We start from the raw sequence: 8131 nt of genomic DNA on the forward strand, positions 1-8131 counted from the left end.
AGCATTGAGGACCAACTACATGCGTCAGTGGCTTAACCCGCAGAGCTATATGATCACACACGTTGGCTGTCAGCAAAGGTGTATCAATCCAATAGAAAGTCTAGGGGTAGGGTTAGGGTTACAGAGGAAGGTCCTGACAGTAGCAATGTACCAAAAACATGGATATAAAATTATACATTTTTTCATAATTTAATATTAAGTCACACTAGCCAAAAAATTCTTAGAATAAAGTTGGGGTTTTTCCTTCAGCCGTTGTGGTTGCACTGTACCTTTAGGTTATCTAGATCTACAACGGCTGAAGGAAAAACCACGGATTAATTTCTCAGAATATTCGGCTGCTTAGTATTAACATTAAAAATATTTATGTGTAATATTAATTACCCTATTTTTTTTCATTACAACTGTAAGGACCTTCCTCTCCAACCCTAACCCTACCCCTAGACTTTCTATTGGATTAATACACGTTTTCAAGACCAGAACATGTGTGGTCATGTAGGTCTACGGGTTACGCCTGTGATGTTCAGGACTCATTCTTGTATTTTACACTCTCTGATGTTTTCTTTTCTTCATGTCTAGTGTGTGAATCATTTCTGGTTTGTCTCTTCAGTGTCTCATGTGGCCCTGCAGCTTCTCCTCCTCCACCTCCTCCTGAAGCCTTCATCTTCTTCATCATCAGCTGCTCAGTGACTCTGTTGGACGTCTCACCGTGTGGCAGCAGCTCAGGTCAGTGGTGAAGATCCTCTTTATCAGCTCCACACCCACAGACGTAGTGAACGCAGCGTCTGTTGTTGTGCTAATAAGAAGCTGCATCTGAGCAGCAGCAGCTCTGTTCACTCCAGCCTCAGTCACACATGGAGTCAGAGCAACACTCTGTCAGAGCTGATTCCTCAATGTTAGATCTGATTAATCTCTCTCTAGTAACAGGTTATGTACCACAGGCTTTTAAGGTTGCTGTAATCAAACCTTTACTTAAAAAGCCCACTCTAGATCCAGATGTTTTAGCCAACTATAGACCAGTTTCCAACCTCCCATTTCTCTCCAAAATTCTGGAAAGAACAGTTGCAAATCAATTATGTGAACATTTACAAAGGAATAGCTTGTTTGAAGAGTTTCAGTCAGGCTTCAGAGTGCATCATAGCACAGAAACAGCTCTGGTGAAAGTTACTAATGACCTTCTCATAGCGTCAGATAATGGACTGGTCTCTATACTTATTTTATTGGACCTTAGTGCAGCATTCGATACAATCGACCACAAACTTTTATTACAGCGACTAGAACATTCTATTGGCATTAAAGGGACAGCACTGGACTGGTTTAAATCCTACTTATCAGACAGGTTCCAGTTTGTGCATGTCAACAATGACTCTTCTGAGCATACTAGGGTTAATCATGGAGTTCCTCAGGGTTCTGTCTTAGGACCAATACTGTTCACATTATACATGCTTCCCTTAGGCAACATTATTAGGAAGCACTGTATTAATTTCCATTGTTATGCTGACGACACTCAATTGTATTTATCTATGAAGCCAAATGAAACTAATCAGCTAGCTAGACTGCAAGATTGTCTTAAGGACATAAAGACCTGGATGACCTATAATTTCTTACTACTAAATTCAGACAAGACTGAAGTCATTGTATTTGGCCCCAAACATCTTAGAGAATTGCTTTCAAAGCATATAGCTACTCTGGATGGCATTACATTGGCCTCCAGTACTACTGTGAGGAACCTCGGTGTTATCTTTGACCAGGACATGTCCTTTAACTCGCACATAAAACAAATCTGTAGGACTTCCTTTTTCCACCTGAGAAATATTGTGAAAATCAGGAACATCCTGTCTCAGAGTGATGCAGAAAAACTAGTCCATGCATTTGTTACTTCTAGGCTTGACTACTGTAATTCCTTATTATCAGGTTGTCCCAATAGCTCTCTGAAACATCTACAGCTGATCCAAAATGCTGCAGCCAGAGTACTGACGGGAGTTAGCAAGAGAGATCATATTTCTCCTATATTGGATTCTCTTCATTGGCTTCCTGTTAAATCTAGAATAGAATTCAAAATCCTTCTTCTGACATATAAAGCTCTTAACAACCAATCTCCATCATATCTTAAAGACCTGATAGTACCATATTATCCTAGCAGAACTCTTCGCTCTCAGACTGCAGGCTTACTTGTTGTTCCTAGAATCTCTAAAAGTAGAATGGGAGGCAGAGCCTTCAGTTATCAGGCGCCTCTCCTGTGGAACCAGCTCCCAGTTTGGGTTCGGGAGGCGGACACCCTCTCTATTTTTAAGACCAGGCTTAAAACCTTCCTTTTCGACAAAGCTTATAGTTAGGGCTGACTGGGGGACCCTGACGGGGTATGCTTGTGTTTTCATTTGCACAACTGACTTCCCCTCTTGACGTCCCTTAGTTCTGCCCCTAGTTATGCTGCTATAGGCCTAGGCTGCTGGGGAACCTCTCTTGATGCACTGAGCCCTTCTCTAACTACCTATGTATTTACTACATATACCATTATTGCATTACATTCACTCTGTTTCTTTCTGTGTCCTTTCTCCGAGTGTCCCTGGTCCCAGAGCTGGATGCTGGATGCTTCAGATGTGTGGCTGTGTTTTATGGTCCTTGTGTCCCACCCCCCACCTCTCTATCTCTACCCCTCTATCTGTATCCCTCTATCTCTACCTTTCTACCTCTTCTGTCCCTCTCAACCCGCCCGGCCAGCAGGCAGATGGTTCCCCCCACATTAGAGCCGGGTTCTGCTCGACGTTTTTTTCCCTGTTAAAAGGGTGTTTTCCTTGCCACTGTCGCCTTTTGGCTTGCTCTGGGGGTCAGGCATATGGGTTCTGTAAAGCGTCTCGAGACAATTTGACTGTAATTGGCGCTATATAAATAAAATTGAATTGAAAATTGAATTGAACTGAGAGCTCTCAGCAGTTTTCTACCCATTTAAGAACAGGACAAACCGAACAAGCTGTTGTATCGATTTGTCCACGATTTCCTCCCATGTGTCCATTTTAAGGAGTTTGCAGTCAACCAAGGCCGACTCAGAATCACTCCCACCGGGAAGATCTGTGAAGGAAGGTCCACCCGGCTGGTCCAGAAGCTCCGGTCCAGCAGAGCAGCGTCAGGATGGAGACGTAACCGGGTGAGTTAACTAGAGAGGCGACACATTCACATAGAAAATCCAACAATTCCTTCTGTTTTTACAGTTTGTGACTCTGGTAAATGGTGTCATTTTTCAAAGCTGGTGGGTTTTGGGCTTCACAGATTGAACCTAAATGCTTTTCTTAAACAAACTGCTGAGCTGCTGCACAGTGAAATGTTTGAGTGGAGCTCAGGATGAAAGCATCAGAGCTGTTTTACAGGTTTTTATGTTCAGCTAATATCATTTCCTCTGGACAATGTTTGTGGTGTTAGAAGTGGACGTTTGTAGGGAGTTTTCAGTTGTAATACTTAAATGCATAAATATTTGCAGTGGTGGTTTCACTGCAAGCATCTACTGATGTCACCAGTGAAGTAAATAAAAACAGCATTTGTTGAACTTTACGCCTCTCAGTGTCTGCAGTTAGTTTAGCTGAATCAATGCAAAGATATTTCTATTTTTCTACATGACAGGAATGTCAGTGAAATCCAAATGCTAAGAATAAACAAGTGATCTGCCTGGTCACAGATCCCACTTTAATCCAAAATAAAGACTTTGCAAGGAAATGAACTTGAAATATGAGCCACCAGTAAAAGTTGTGATCAGACAGAAGGGCCTGTATTTTATCTTTGGAGAAGTTTAACATGTAAGTTTGTGCAGCTGATCAGTGGTGAGGCCTGTGGATGACTGGAGATGTGTGTGGACACTTAGACGAAGCAGCAAATGTGTTGAAAATGAGTTGTCTTCTCAGAGTCTTGAAGATGTTTTGTCAGAGCTAAGAAAGAAGTAAGAGATCCTGCAGGTGATTGTTGAGTGGTGTTGAGGAATTTGAATGTAGAGGAATAGCAAAGAGATTTTGAAGATATTTAAGCCATAAGTTGTATTTTATTTGTTTGCTGTTCTCTCCCATTTGTAGTGAAGAGAAGTGATTTGACATGAAGAATGTGATTTGTGTGGCTTTGAAATTGTGTTAAAATGTAAAAATGAGTGATGAGGAGAAGAGTGTGACTTTTTAGTATTGTGTTTTTTAGCGTGTTCTTTAAAAGTTGTAGGTAGATTATCTTCTTTTTTTGATTTTGTGGATTGTTTTTTTTTCTTTCAGTGTTGATGTCACCGCCTTGACGAATAGAAGAAAAGGGCAAAATTTGCAAAATTTGCAAAAAATCTTTTCGTGCCTTCGTGCCTTCGTGCCTTCGTGCCTTCGTGCCTTCGTGCCTTCGTGCCTTCGTGCCTTCGTGCCTTCGTGCCTTCGTGCCTTCGTGCCTTCGTGCCTTCGTGCCTTCGTGCCTTCGTGCCTTCGTGCCTTCGTGCCTTCGTGCCTTCGTGCCTTCGTGCCTTCGTGCCTTCGTGCCTTCGTGCCTTCGTGCCTTCGTGCCTTCGTGCCTTCGTGCCTTCGTGCCTTCGTGCCTTCGTGCCTTCGTGCCTTCGTGCCTTCGTGCCTTCGTGCCTTCGTGCCTTCGTGCCTTCGTGCCTTCGTGCCTTCGTGCCTTCGTGCCTTCGTGCCTTCGTGCCTTCGTGCCTTCGTGCCTTGCTTATGGGTAAATCTCCTGGTTTTCCTTTTTACCAGATCCCTCCTTGAAGTCCATTCCAGTCCAGTGACACTCCACACCACAGACCACAACCTTTCCACTCCACTATCATCCTCAACAAGGTTCCCAGCGGGGATTCGAACCGTGACCATCCACATGACAGACACACACCCTCTGTGTGAGCTATCTGTCACACAAGGTCCCTGGTGGAGTTTGTTGTAATGATGGTTGCAAGAGGTTGTCATGCAGCCAAAGTGTAAAAAGAGCCTTGAGCTGGATTCAAACCAAGGACCTCCTGGATGAGAGGCAGATAACTTACCACTGCACTATCCTTCCTACTGGGTGTAGCTGTTAGTTTTCGTAAATGATGGTACACAAAAGTATTAAGGAAGTGAAGATAATAAAGGTACTAAGGTACCGGGGAGGCAAAAAACTTACCTCTACACCACCTGTCCTACAAGATGTTGCTCTAACTTTGCTTAAATGATGCTATCAATTAGTACTGGCGCAACCAAACGACAAATAAAAGGTGTGAGTGGAGATCTGAATCATGTGAGGTTTGTTTCTGAGACTGAATACACCTGATCTCATCTGATCTGCAAAGCTAAGCAGGGTTGGGCCTGGTTAGTATTTGGATGGGAGACTACCTGGGAATACCAGGTGCTGTAAGCTTTTTACTTCTCCTCACAACCTGAACAACACACTGCTAGCGACAGCTATCAACTAAAACCTCTTGGTTTCTTTATTATACACTCTATGAGGTGGATAAGCTGCAGCTCATGCTGATTTATTGCTGCTTCTGGTTGGAGCCAAAGAACAAAGGCTTCACCTGTTGGAGCAGCTGATGTCCTGCAGCCTCTTCACCACAGAAAGCCTCTGACAGCTTCAATTCTTTACACTCTGACTGCAAGACACCAATCACATAGGAACATTTACATGTATGGAACAAAGAGCTGAGCTGACACTCAACATATGTTTGAGCATTTATTGATAAAGACATTCAAACATGTCTAGAGATAGAACACCAACGCACGGTGTAAGAAAGGTCAGAACAGACTTCACCTGCTCAGGAAACTGAGGTCCTTCGGGGTGCAGGGAGCAATTCTGAGGACCTTTTATGGTTGTGTGGTGGTATCAGCCATCCTGTATGGACTGGTCTGCTGGAGCAGCAGCATCACGGCTGCAGACAGGAAGAGACTAAAGAAACTGGTTAAGAAAGCAAGCTCTGTCCTGGGCTGGTGGTAGACAGGAGGATGATGACAAAGCTGTTGTCTATCATGGAGGACATCTCCCACCCCCTGCAGGAAACAGGACCATCACCGGCAGCTCCTTCAGGGACAGACTGCTTCACCCACGATGTTTGAAGGAGGTCCTTCCTTCCTGCAGCAGTCAGACTGTGTTCAATCAAGCCTGCTCCCAGTAGTTCAGATCACCCATGAAGTAACTGCAATAAAATGTAAATAAGTCAATATGTGCAATTTCACAGGTTTTTTTTTTTTTACAAGCATTTCTATTTCTTCTCTAAGGAGAAAGCATCTATTTATATCTGTGCACTGAGTGCTGCTTTTTTTTTTTTTTACTTTTTTTCCTATCTGCTACTGCCACACTGAAAATTTCCCCACTGCAGGATCTACCTATCCATCCATCTATCTATGGTCCATCTACCTCCCTACCTATCTATCCATCCATCCATCCATCCATCCATCTCTCTCACAGGGGGGGTTGATTCACCTGTTCTCAATCACCTTAATCCACGAAGGCCCGGTTCTTCATTCTTCCGCTCTCTGCCAGACCACAGACTTTGAAACCAGAACCTTTCTCCTACAATTAGTCTGGTTTCCCCTTTTTGTTTTCACCTTGGTTTAGTTATCCTTTCTGTGTTGGTTTTAGTTTCATTCGTTAAATAAACTCCTTGTAATCTTTGACCTGTGTCTGCAGATGTCCTGTGACACCAATGATCCCATCTGATATTTAGCATGTTTTCAATTATTGGTCCCATTTCTTAAAAAAAAAAAAAAAAAAAAAGCCCCCTGAAATCTGATCAGATAAATGAATGTGAAACTACTTTGGGTCTGCTGCAGCTGCCTCCCTCTGATCTTGTTCCTGCCCACAGCACAATCTGATCAGTGAAACACTGAAGGACAACTTCAGCATGTAAAACATAAATAAGCAAAGGCTGCAACTCGTGATTATTTTAATTTTAACTTAACTTTATGTGCTGTTCAAAAACTTTATTTTTTCTGCAAATGTGTAGTGATTCCAAATCTTGGTTATTGATCTCCTTGATTACAAAAAAAATCTGTATCGACCCGGAAAAAAAACAAACATGTCAGGCACCCTATGATGTTAACTGTTTGCCTGAATTTTTTTGTTTAAAATCCTCAGTAAATAACCTTTGACTGGTTGCTCTATAACCCTGTAAAGCTCACTGCTGCACAAAATACAACATCAGCTTATTTTTTTAATTACTATTTTCTATTATATATATCTGAAATAAACCCTAATCTGTGGGGTCTGACAGCAGCGTGAGGTCAAAGAAGCTGCCATCAGAGCTGCTGCACTTCTGTCCGTCCAGCAGATGGAGCCATGGAGCTGCAGTGAAGTGAAGAGCAGCACAAGGCAACCACCACTCCATCCACTGACGCATTCAATTTGACTGACGCTAATGTTTTATTGACTTCCATCCACTAAACCAATATGATCACTGATGCACTGAGCTTGAAGAAGTAATGTTACATTTCAAACATAACTGGAGAAATAACCGAAACGTCTTCCTTAGGAAAGGAGAAAGTATAGAGTATAAAGGCCAGTGCAAGAATAAATAAGAGAAAAAACGGTGCAAAAATTGCCCATGCATTATATACAGATGACTTTATTCTTAAAAAAAAAAAACAACAAACATGTAGAAGACTACATACAGAGGATCAGGGTTTCAGGTATAGATAGATCGACAGATGAATCCTTACTGTGAAAATATTTAAAGACATTGAACATTGTGCAATATAAGGTCAGTCAGCAGCCTCAGTTCATGCACCAAGAAAACTTTTATGCATTTTTTAAAAATAAATTTTCTCCATTTACAAGGCAGGGAGATAACCGAAACTTCTTCCTTAATAGTTCCTGTTTAGTTTGTATGCTGTGGTGTCAGGATTACTACACGTGGAAATGAATATCAAATTAAAATCATTTCCATATCTTGACAAGTTGTTGCGATCACAAAGTAAATAAAGCTGCAAGCAGCGTTGGACGGGTCCTCGCATCCTTGCTGGTCGGCGAATCTGCGCACGTCCACCAGGCGGCGCTGCGACCGAGAGTGTATATTGGCCTATGGATGTGATCAGGGTCAGACTCTGATCACACGTAAAATTTCAGGCAGATCGGACCATGTCCAGGCTAGTTATAGAGCATTTCCTTCCAACCACCAGGTGGCGCTGCGACCGAGAGTTTATGTCGGCCTATGGAT

At 42.6% G+C, this 8131-nt stretch overlaps 1 long non-coding RNA gene across 1 annotated transcript; it reads left to right on the forward strand.

Annotated features, from left to right (window-relative positions):
- Nucleotides 1-604: 604 nt before the first annotated feature.
- On the forward strand, nucleotides 605-4289 carry LOC129351007 (uncharacterized). The gene is made up of 3 exons (XR_008604624.1): nucleotides 605-723; nucleotides 3017-3142; nucleotides 4242-4289. It is a non-coding gene; the product is annotated as an uncharacterized LOC129351007 (long non-coding RNA).
- The last annotated feature ends 3842 nt before the right edge of the window (nucleotides 4290-8131 follow it).

Source organism: Amphiprion ocellaris, chromosome 17, assembly GCF_022539595.1.
Source record: "Amphiprion ocellaris isolate individual 3 ecotype Okinawa chromosome 17, ASM2253959v1, whole genome shotgun sequence".
Lineage (NCBI taxonomy): Eukaryota > Metazoa > Chordata > Actinopteri > Pomacentridae > Amphiprion > Amphiprion ocellaris.